Source organism: Arachis stenosperma, chromosome 1 (genome assembly GCF_014773155.1).
Source record: "Arachis stenosperma cultivar V10309 chromosome 1, arast.V10309.gnm1.PFL2, whole genome shotgun sequence".
Lineage (NCBI taxonomy): Eukaryota > Viridiplantae > Streptophyta > Magnoliopsida > Fabales > Fabaceae > Arachis > Arachis stenosperma.
In genome coordinates this window covers 114,802,976-114,815,368 of record NC_080377.1, presented here as the reverse complement: position 1 = coordinate 114,815,368, position 12,393 = coordinate 114,802,976, and the positions used below count along the sequence as shown (strand labels likewise).

The following is a 12,393-nucleotide window of genomic DNA, read 5'->3' as shown; positions in this document are numbered from 1 at the left end:
CAGATCTGAATTACATACTTTTTGACGGCATGAGTCTCTAAACTCCATTGTTGGGGGTGAGGAGCTCTGCAGCGTCTCGATGAATTAATACAATTCCTTTATTTTCCATTCAAACACGCTTGTTCTTATCTAAGATGTTCATTCGCGCTTAATTATGGAGAAGGTGATGATCCGTGACACTCATCATCTTCCTCAATCCATGAACGTGTGCCTGACAACCACCTCCGTTCTACATCAGATTGAATGAGTATCTCTTAGATTCCTTAATCAGAATCTTCGTGGTATAAGCCGGATTGATGGCGGCATTCATGAGAATCCGGAAAGTCTAAACCTTGTCTGTGGTATTCCAAGTAGGATTCTAGGATTGAATGACTGTGACGAGCTTCAAACTCCTGAAGGCTGGGCGTTAGTGACAGACGCAAAAGAATCAATGGATTCTATTCCAACCTGATTGAGAACCGACAGATGATTAGCCGTGCTGTGACAGAGCATAGGAACGTTTTCACTGAGAGGATGGGAAGTGGCCATTGACAACGGTGACTCCCTACATAGAGCTTGCCATGGAAGGTACCTTGCGTGTGGGAAGAGGATTTCAAGGAAAAGTAGAAATTCAAAGGACAAAGCATCTCCAAAACTCCAACATATTTCTCATTATTGCACAACAAGTAACGCTTTTATTCTCTTTTATTTTTCCAATCTAATAATTCCAACTGATAATTTTAATTAATATCCTGACTAAGAATAATAAAATAAACATCACTTGCTTCAAACCAATAATCTCCGTGGGATCGACCCTTACTCACATAAGGTATTACTTGGACGACCCAGTGCACTTGCTGGTTAGTTGTGCGAATTGCCAAAGAGTTAGATTGCAAATTCGTGCACCAAACATTTTCACTGAGAGGACGGGAGGTAGCTATTGACAACGGTGAAACCCAACATACAGCTTGCCATGGAAGGAGCCTTGCGTGCATGAAGAAGAAGACAGTAGGAAAGCAGAGATTCAGAAGATAGAGCATCTCCAAAACCTCAACCTTTTCTCCATTACTGCAAAACAAGTAATTACTTCATGTTCTTTTACTTTTTACAATTAAATCTTAGAATTATTGATATCCTGACTAAGAGTTACAAGATAACCATAGCTTACTTCAAGCCGACAATCTCCGTGGGATCGACCCTTACTCACGTAAGGTATTACTTGGACGACCCAGTGCACTTGCTGGTTAGTTGTGCGGAATTACAAAAGTGTGATTGTGATTTCGTGCACCAAGTTTTTGGCACCGTTGCCGGGGATTGTTCGAGTTTGGACAACTGACGGTTTATTTTGTTGCTTAGATTAGGAATATTTTATTTTTGTGGTTTAGAGTCTTTTATTTGGGTTTAGTTTTATATTTTAAGTTTGGTGTCTTCTTTGTGTTTTCCTTTAAATTTTTGAAATTTTGTGTTTGATTTTCTAAAAACTTTAAGTTTGGTGTCATTTTGTTGTTTTTCTCTTTCCTCATTAAAATTCAAAAATCAAAAAAATATCCTTTCCTTGTTTTACTCATAATTTTTGAAATTTTGCATAAATTATCAAAATCATATCTTTTTTTTAGTCAAGTCAAAATTCTAATTTCAAAAATTGATTTTTTTAAAATCTTTTTCAAATTTAATAATAGAATAAAATAATATCCATATCATCTCCCGTTCTCCATCATGGACCTAAGTGGAATTGAGCAGTCCAGAAGGACTCTGGGGTCATATGCTAACCCCACTACAGCTGCATATGGGAGTAGCATCTGTATACCTCCCATTAAAGCAAGCAGCTTTGAGCTAAATCCTCAACTCATTATCATGGTGCAGCAAAATTGCCAGTATTCCGGTCTTCCACAGGAAGAACCTACTGAGTTTCTGGCACAGTTCTTACAAATTGCTAACACAGTACGTGATAAAGAAGTGTATCAGGATGTCTACAGATTGTTACTGTTTCCATTTGCTGTAAAAGATCAAGCTAAGAGGTGGTTGAATAACCAACCCACAGCAAGCATTGGTGGACGAAATTGTGATCCTCAAAGTTGGTCTCTTTGTACTTGTATGAAATTTAAATATTGGCTCTATCAAAAATACCCCAAAGAGATCATGGTATGATGAATTGGGATCTTAATAATCCCTGGTAATGGCACGTGTGATCACAACTCCGTTCAACTTAACCAGCAAGTGTACTGGGTCATCCAAGTAATACCTTACGTGAGTAAGGATTGATCCCACAGAGATTGTTGGTATGAAGCAAGCTATGGTTACCTTGTAAATCTCAGTTAGGCAGATTAAATGGTTTATGATAAGTTCGAAAATAAATAATAAATAGAAAATAAAATAGTAAATAGTTACTCATATAATTCCATGGTGGGAATTTCAGATAAGCATATGGAGATGCTGTGCTCCTCTCGAATCTCTACTTTCTTATTACATTCATCCAATCCTTCTTACTTCTTTCCATGGCAAGCTGTATGTAGGGCATCACCGTTGTCAATGGCTACATCCCATCCTCTCAGTGAAAATGGTCCTATGCTCTGTCACAGCACGACTAATCATCTGTCAGTTCTCAATCAGGTTGGAATAGAATTCCTTGATTCTTTTGTGTCTGTCACTAACGCCCAGCCTTCAAGAGTTTGAAGCTCGTCACAGTCATTCAATCCCAGAATCCTACTCAGAATACCACAGACAAGGTTAGACTTTCTGGATTCCCATGAATGCCGCCATCTATCTAGCTTATACCACGAAGATTTTGTTGGGGAATCTAAGAGATATGCGCCCGGCCTAAAGTAGAACGGAAGTGGTTGTCAGTCACTTGCGTTCATAGGTGAGAATGATGATGAGTGTCACGGATCATCACATTCATCAAGTTGAAGTGCAACGTATATCTTGGAATAAGAATAAAAGAGAATTGAATAGAAAATAATAGTGATTGTATTGAAACTTGAGGTACAGCAGAGCTCCACACCCTTAATCTATGGTGTGTAGAAACTCCACCGTTGAAAATACATAAGTGAAAGGTTCAGGCATGGCCGAATGGCCAGCCCCCCAAGGTCTAAGGACTAGGCGTCCCGAGATCCCGAATACAGTAGTAAAAAGTCTTATTTAAACTAAACTAGCTACTAGGGTTTACAGAGGTAAGTAATTGATGCATAAATTCACTTTCGGGGCCCACTTGGTGTGTGTTTGGGCTGAGCTTGATCTATCCACGAGCTGAGGCTTCTTTTGGAGTTGAACACCGAGCTATAGCATGTTTCTGGCGTTCAACTCCGGGTCGTGACGTGTTTCTGGCGTTTAACTCCAGACAGCAGCATGTACTTGGCATTGAGCGCCACTTTACGTCGTTAATTCCCAAATAAAGTATGGACTATTATATTTTGCTGGAAAGCTCTGGATGTCTACTTTCCAACGCCGCTGACAGCGCGCCATTTGTAGTTCTGTAGCTCTAGAAAATCCATTTTGAGTGCAGAGATGTCAGATTCCAACAGCATCAGTAGTCCTTTTGTTAGCCTTTTTCAGAGTTTTGCTCAAGTCCCTCAATTTCAGCCAGAAATTACCTGAAATCACAGAAAAACACACAAACTCATAGTAAAGTCCAGAAATGTGAATTTAACATAAAAACTAATGAAAACATCCCTAAAAGTAGCTTGAACTTACTAAAAATTACCTAAAAACAATGCCAAAAAGCGTATAAATTATCCGCTCATCAAGCATAAAAACATGGAGACAATTATCAGACAAATTCCTGAATCAATTTTACCCTCTAAAAAGGATGACACAGCTAAGGCTAGACATCCAAGGCTTTAAACAAGAGGATAATGAATCCCTTTATAATGCCTGGGAGAGGTATAGAGGTATGCTAAGGAAATGCCCCTCTGAAATATTTTCAGAGTGGGTACAGTTAGACATCTTCTACTATGGGCTTACAGAAAAAGCTCAGATGTCTTTAGACCACTCAGCTGGTGGATCTATACACATGAAGAAGACGATTGAAGAGGCTCAAGAGCTCATAGATACGGTTGCTAGAAATCAACATCTATACTCAAGCAGTGAGTCCTCTATAAAAGAAGAAGCTATGGCAGTAACTACTGATCCTAATCCTCAAGAACAGATTGTTGAACTTAATCAACAATTACTCATGATGACAAAACAATTAGAAGAGTTTAAAGAGATGCTCCAAGAAACTAAAAATGCTAACCAGAATTTGGAAGCACAATTGAATCAGACAAGACAGCAGCTATCTAAACAGATAACAGAAGAATGCCAAGCTGTTAAATTAAGGAGTGGAAAGACATTGAATGTATCAACACAAGGCAGCAGAAAGCCAAGAAAGGAACAACTGATAGAGGATAGCCAAACCACTGCCCAAAATCCCTCTGAGGAGAGTAAGAGCCCATAGAGAAATACTTCTGGCGTTCAAACGCCAGAAAAGGGGGAAAAGTTTGCGTTAAACGCCCATTCCTTGCCCAGTTCTGGCGTTCAAACGCCAGAAAAGGGTGAAAAGCTGGCGTTAAATGCCCACCCGGTCCTGGCGTTCAAACGCCAATGAGGAATCAGACACCTGAGAGTGCTGATAGTAACCCCTCTAAGAAGGCTTCTCCAATCACCTCTGTAGAGAATAAACCTGCAGCAACTAAGGTTGAAGAATATAAAGCCAAGATGACTTATCCTCAGAAACTCTGCCAATCAAAACAGGATAAACAATTTGCCCGCTTTGCAGACTATCTCAAGACTCTTGAAATAAAGATTCTGTTTGCAGAGGCACTTGAGCAAATACCCTCTTATGCTAAGTTCATGAAAGAGATCTTAAGTCATAAGAAGGATTCGAGAAAAACTGAAAAGGTGTTTCTCACTGAAGAATGCAGTGCAGTCATTCTAAAAAGCTTACCAGAGAAGCTTCAAGATCCAGGAAGCTTTATGATACCATGCACATTAGAAGGTGCTTGTACAAAGACAGCCCTATGTGATCTTGGAGCAAGTATCAACTTGATACCTGCAACCACTATCAGAAAGCTTGGGTTGACTGAAGAAGTCAAACCAACCCGGATATGTCTCCAACTTGCTGATGGCTCCATTAAATATCCATCAGGCATAATTGAAGACATGATTGTCAAGGTTGGGCCATTTGCCTTTCCCACTGACTTTGTAGTGCTGGAAATGGAGGAGCACAAGAGTGCAACTCTCATCCTAGGAAGACCCTTCCTAGCAACTGGACGCACTCTTATTGATGTACAAAAAGGGGAAGTGACCCTAAGAGTCAATGAGGATGAGTTCAAGTTGAATGCTGTCAAAGCTATGTAGCATCCAAACACATCAAATGACTGCATGACCGCTGATATTATTGACTCTTTGGTGGAAGAGATCAATATGACTGAGAGTCTCGAATCAGAGCTAGAGGACATCTTTAAAGATGTTCAGCCTGATCAGGAGGAACCAGAGGAAATAAAAGAACCTCTGAAAATTACTCAAGAAGAGGATAGGCCTCCCAAACCTGAGCTTAAACCACTACCACCATCCCTGAAGTATGCATTTCTGGGAGAAGGTGACACTTTTTCAGTGATCATAAGCTCTGTCTTAAATTCACAGGAAGAGGAAGCACTAATTCAAGTGCTAAGGACACACAAGACAGCTCTTGGATGGTCCATAAGTGATCTTAAGGGCATTACCTAGCAAGATGCATGCACAAGATCCTATTGGAGGATAATGCCAAGCCAGTGGTTCAACCACAAAAGCGGCTAAATCCAGCCATGAAGGAGGTGGTGCAAAAAGAGGTCACTAAGTTACTAGAGGCTGGGATTATTTATGCTATTTCTGATAGCCCCTGGGTGAGCCCTGTTCAAGTTGTCCCGAAGAAGGGAGGCATGACAGTGGTTCATAATGAAAAGAATGAACTGGTTCCTACAAGAACAGTTACAGGGTGGCGTATGTGTATTGACTATAGAAGGCTCAATACAGCTATTAGAAAGGATCATTTTCCTTTACCATTCATAGACCAGATGCTAGAAAGACTAGCGGGTCATGATTATTATTGCTTTTTGGATGACTATTCTGGCTACAATCAAATTGCAGTGGATCCTCAAGATCAAGAGAAAACAGCATTCACCTGTCCTTCTGGCGTATTTGCTTACAGAAGAATGCCTTTTGGTCTATGCAATGCACCTGCAACTTTTTAGAGGTGCATGCTATCCATCTTCTCTGATATGGTAGAGAAGTTCCTGGAAGTCTTCATGGATGACTTCTCAGTATTTGGAGACTCATTCAGCTCATGTCTTGATCATCTAGCACTTGTCCTGAAAAGGTGCCAAGAGACTAACCTGGTCTTAAACTGGGAGAAATGTCATTTTATGGTGACTGAATGAATTGTCCTTGGGCACAAAATTTCAAGCAAGGGAATAGAGATGGATCAAGCAAAGGTAGAAGTAATTGAAAAATTACCACCACCTGCCAATGTTAAGGCAATCAGAAGCTTTCTGGGGCATGCATGATTCTACAGAAGGTTTATAAAGGATTTTTCAAAAATTGCAAAACCTCTAAGCAACCTGCTAGCTGCTGACACACCATTTGTGTTTGACACAGAGTGTCTGCAGGCATTTGAGACTCTGAAAGCCAAGCTGGTCATAGCACCAGTCATTTCTGCACCAGACTGGACATTACCATTCGAACTAATGTGTGATGCCAGTGACCATGTGGTGCGCGAAATTGTGATCACTACAACTTCGCACAACTAACCAGCAAGTGTACTGGGTCGTCCAAGTAATAAACCTTACGCGAGTAAGGGTCGATCCCACAGAGATTGTTGGTATGAAGCAAGCTATGGTCACCTTGTAAATCTTAGTCAGGCAGACTCAAATGGGTATAGTGATATACGAATAAAGCATAAAGATAAAGATAGAGGTACTTATGTAATTCATTGGTAGGAACTTCAGATAAGCGTATGAAGATGCTTTCCCTTCCGTCTCTCTGCTTTCCTACTGTCTTCATCCAATCCTTCTTACTCCTTTCCATGGCAAGCTTATGTAGGGTTTCACCGTTGTCAGTGGCTACCTCCCATCCTCTCAGTGAAAATGTTCCTATGCTCTGTCACAGCATATGGCTAATCAGCTGTCGGTTCTCGGTCATGCCGGAATAAAATCCATCGATTGCGTCTGTCACTAACGCCCCGCCTGCTAGGAGTTTGAAGCACGTCACAGTCATTCAATCATTGAATCCTACTCAAAATACCACAGACAAGGTTAGACCTTCCGGATTCTCTTGAATGCCTCCATCAGTTCTTGCCTATACCACGAAGACTCTGATCTCACGGAATGGCTGGCTCGTTTGTCAGGCGAGCACTCGGTTGTCAGGCGATCAACCATGCATCGTGTATCAGGAATCTAAGAGATATTCACTAGAGCCTTGATTGCTTGTAGAACAAAAGTGGTTGTCAGTCACCTTGTTCATAAGTGAGAATGATGATGAGTGTCACGGATCATCACATTCATCAAGTTGAAGAACAAGTGATATCTTGGACAAAGAACAAGCGGAATTGAATAGAAGAACAATAGTAATTGCATTAATACTCGAGGTACAGCAGAGCTCCACACCTTAATCTATGGTGTGTAGAAACTCCACCGTTGAAAATACATAAGAACAAGAGTGATCATTGGTTTCGGCCCCAGAGAGGGAACCAGAAGAACCAAGATGAAAATACAATAGTAAAAGGTCCTATATATAGAAAACTAGTAGCCTAGGGTGTACAAAGATGAGTAAATGACATAAAAATCTACTTCCGGGCCCACTTGGTGTGTGCTTGGGCTGAGCAATGAAGCATTTTCGTGTAGAGACTCTTCTTGGAGTTAAACGCCAGCTTTTATGCCAGTTTGGGCGTTTAACTCCCATTTAGGTGCCAGTTCCGACGTTTAACGCTGGAATTCCTGAGGGTGACTTTGAACGCCGGTTTGGGCCATCAAATCTTGGGCAAAGTATGAACTATCATATATTGCTGGAAAGCCCAGGATGTCTACTTTCCAACGCCGTTGAGAGCGCGCCAATTGGGCTTCTGTAGCTCCAGAAAATCCACTTCGAGTGCAGAGAGGTCAGAATCCAACAGTATCTGCAGTCCTTTTTAGTCTCTGGATCAGATTTTTGCTCAGGTCCCTCAATTTCAGCCAGAAAATACCTGAAATCACAGAAAAACACACAAACTCATAGTAAAGTCCAGAAAAGTGAATTTTAACTAAAAACTAATAAAAATATACTAAGAACTCAACTAAAACTACCAAAAACATACTAAAAACAATGCCAAAAAGGGTACAAATTATCCGCTCATCACAACACCAAACTTAAATTGTTGCTTGTCCTCAAGCAACTGAAAATCAAATAAGATAAAAACAAGAGAATATACTATAGACTCCAAATTATCAATGAAACTTAGCTCCAAATTAGATAAGCGGGACTAGTAGCTTTTTGCCTCCGAACAGTTTTGGCATCTCACTCTATCCTTTGAAATTCAGAATGATTGGCTTCTTTAGGAACTCAGAATCCAGATAGTGTTATTGATTCTCCTAGTTAAGTATGATGATTCTTGAACACAGCTACTTATTGAGTCTTGGCCGTGGCCCAAAGCACTCTGTCTTCCAGTATTACCACCGGATACATACATGCCACAGACACATAATTGGGTGAACCTTTTCAGATTGTGACTCAGCTTTGCTAAAGTCCCCAATTAGAGGTGTCCAGGGTTCTTAAGCACACTCTTTTTGCCTTGGATCACAACTTTATTTCTTTCTTTTTTCTTTCTTTTTCTCCTTCTTTTTCTTTTTTTTTTATATTCTCTGCTTTTTCTTGCTTCAAGAATCATTTTTATGATTTTTCAGATCCTCAGTAACATGTCTCCTTTTTCATCATTCTTTCAAGAGCCAACAATTTTAACATTCATGAACAACAAATTCAAAAGACATATGCACTGTTCAAGCATACATTCAGAAAACAAAAAGTATTGTCACCACATCAAACTAATTAAGCTAGTTTTAAAGATGAATTTGAGATCCTGTACTTCTTGTTCTTTTGTGATTAAAAACAGTTTTCATTTAAGAAAGGTGATGGATTCATAGGACATTCATAACTTTAAGGCATAGACACTAAGACACTAATGATCATAAGACACAAACATAGATAAACATAAGCATAGAAATTCGAAAAACAAAAGAGCAAGGAAATTAAAGAACGGGTCCACCTTAGTGATGGCGGCTTGTTCTTCCTCTTGAAGATCCTATGGAGTGCTTGAGCTCCTCAATGTCTCTTCCTTGTCTTTGTTGCTCCTCTCTTATGATGAGAGGGGTCTCTTGTTTGCTCCATCCTTTTCTTAGTGATGGGCTTGAGGTCATGCCTTCTCAGTTGAACCGGCTTCCCTCTTGAATTTCTCTTCCATTGAGCGTCCTCTTCACAGATATCTATGAGGACTTGGTCCAACCTTTTGATCAAAGTTGACCCTTCTTCATGGCCACAACTTCATAGAAGTGGTCTTGATGCACCCTTGAGATGAATCTCTCCATCTCTCATGACTCGGAGGTAGAAGCTTTTGCCTTCCTTTTCCTCTTTCTAGAGGTTTCTCCGGCCTTGGATGCCATAAATGGTTATGGAAAAACAAAAAGCAATGCTTTTACCACACCAAACTTAAAAGGTTTGCTCGTCCTCGAGCAAAAGAAGAAAGAAGAGAGTAGAAGAAGAAGAAATGAGGAAGAAGGGAATGGCTTTTGTGTTCGGCCAAAGAGGGGGAGAAGTGGTGGGGTTGGTGGGGATCCTGTGGGGTCCACAGATCCTGTGGTGTCAAGGAAAAGTCATCCCTGCACCAAATGGCATGCAAAAATGCGTTTTGGGCCAATTCTGGCGTTAAACGCCGGGCTGGTGCCCATTTCTGGCGTTTAACGCCAGGTTCTTGCCCTTTCCTGGCGTTTAACGCCAGTCTGGTGCCCCTTTCTGGCGTTAAACGCCCAGAATGGTGCCAGACTGGGCGTTAAACGCCCAACTGCTAGCCTTACTGGCGTTTAAACGCCAGTGAGTTCTTCCTCCAGGGTGTGCTGTTTTTCTTCCTATTTTTCATTCTGTCTTTGCTTTTTCAATTGATTTTGTGACTTCTCATGATCATCAACCTACAAAAAACATAAAATAACAAAAGAAAATAGATAAAATATAACATTGGGTTGCCTCCCAACAAGCGCTTCTTTAATGTCAGTAGCTTGACCGAGGGCTCTCATGGAGCCTCACATTTTCTCAGAGCAATGCTGGAACCTCCCAACACCAAACTTAGAGTTTGAATGTGGGGGTTCAACACCAAACTTAGAGTTTGGTTGTGGCCTCCCAACACCAAACCTAAAGTTTGACTGTGGGGGCTCTTTTTGACTCTGATTTGAGAGAAGCTCTTCATGCTTCCTCTCCATGGTGACAGAGGGATATCCTTGAGCCTTAAACACAAAGGATTCTTCATTCACTTGAATGATCAGTTCGCCTCTATCAACATCAATCACAGCCTTTGCTGTGGCTAGGAAGGGTCTGCCAAGGATGATGGTTTCATCCATGCACTTCCCAGTCTCTAGGACTATGAAATCAGTAGGGATGTAGTGGTCTTCAATCTTCACCAAAACATCCTCTACAAGTCAATGAGCTTGTTTTCTTGAGTTGTCTGCCATCTCTAATGAGATTTTTGCAGCTTACACCTCAAAGATCCCTAGCTTCTCCATTACAGAGAGAGGCATGAGGTTTACACTTGACCCTAAGTCACACAGAGCCTTCTTGAAGGTCATGGTGCCTATGGTACAAGGTATTGAAAACTTCCCAGGATCTTGTCTCTTTTGAGGTAATTTCTGCCTAGACAAGTCATCCAGTTCTTTGGTGAGCAAAGGGGGTTCATTCTCCCAAGTCTCATTTCCAAATATCTTGTCATTTAGCTTCATGATTGCTCCAAGGTATTTAGCAACTTGCTCTTCAGTGACATACTCATCCTCTTCAGAGGAAGAATACTCATCAGAGCTCATGAATGGCAGAAGTAAGTCCAATGGAATCTCTATGGTCTCATTTTGAGCCTCAGATTCCCATGGTTCCTCATTAGGGAACTCATTGGAGGTCAGTGCACACCCACTGAGGTCTTCCTCAGTGGCGTTCACTTCCTCTCCTTCCTCTCCAAATTCGGCCATGTTGATGGCCTTGCACTCTCCTTTTGGATTTTCTTCTGTGTTGCTTGGGAGAGTACTAGGAGGGAGTTCAGTAACTTTCTTGCTCAGCTGTCCCACTTGTGCCTCCAAATTCCTGATGGAGGACCTTGTTTCAGTCATGAAACTTTGAGTGGTGTTGATTAGATCAGAGACCATAGTTGCTAAGTCAGAGGGGTTCTGCTTAGAATTCTCTGTCTGTTGCTGAGAAGATGATGGAAAAGGCTTACCATTGCTAAACCTGTTTCTTCCACCAATATTGTTGTTGAAACCTTGTTGAGGTCTCTCTTGATTCTTCCATGAGAAATTTGGATGATTTCTCCATGAAGAATTATAGGTGTTTCCATAGGGTTCTCCTAGGTAATTCACCTCTTCCATTGAAGGGTTCTCAGGATCATAGGCTTCTTCTTCAGATGAAGCATCATTAGTACTACTTGGTGCATTTTGCATTCCAGACAGACTTTGAGAGATCAAATTGACTTGTTGAGTCAATATCTTGTTCTGAGCCAGAATGGCATTCAGAGCATCAATCTCAAGAACTCCTTTCTTCTGATTAGTCCCATTGTTCACAGGATTCCTTTCAGAAGTGTACATGAATTGGTTATTTGCAACCATTTCAATTAGCTCTTGAGCTTCTGTAGGCGTCTTCTTCAAATGAAGAGATCCTCCAGCAGAGCTATCCAAAGACATCTTGGATAGTTCAGAGAGACCATCATAGAAAATACCTATGATGCTCCATTCAGAAAGCATGTCAGAAGGACATTTTCTGATCAATTGTTTGTATCTTTCCCAAGCTTCATAGAGGGATTCTCCATCCTTCTGTCTGAAGGTTTGGACTTCCACTCTAAGCTTACTCAATTTTTGAGGTGGAAAGAACTTTGCCAAGAAGGCATTGACTAGCTTTTCCCATGAGTCCAGGCTTTCTTTAGGTTGTGAGTCCAACCATGTCCTAGCTCTGTCTCTTACAGCAAAAGGGAATAGCATAAGTCTGTAGACCTCAGGGTCAACTGGTGGACGAAATTGTGATCAATAATATTGGCTCTTTGGTATGTACACAAAAACTATTGTGTCTCTTGGTTAAATTCACAACTCCGTTCAACTAACCAGCAAGTGTACTGGGTCGTCCAAGTAATAAACCTTACGTGAGTAAGGGTCGAATCCACAGAGATTGTTGGTATGAAGCAAGCTATGGTCA

General features: G+C 41.0%; 1 non-coding gene across 1 annotated transcript; it reads left to right on the top strand.

The window, feature by feature from the left end:
• Positions 1-11,942: 11,942 nt before the first annotated feature.
• On the top strand, positions 11,943-12,050 carry LOC130956253 (small nucleolar RNA R71). The gene has a single exon (XR_009077047.1). It is a non-coding gene; the product is annotated as a small nucleolar RNA R71 (small nucleolar RNA).
• Positions 12,051-12,393: the final 343 nt, after the last annotated feature.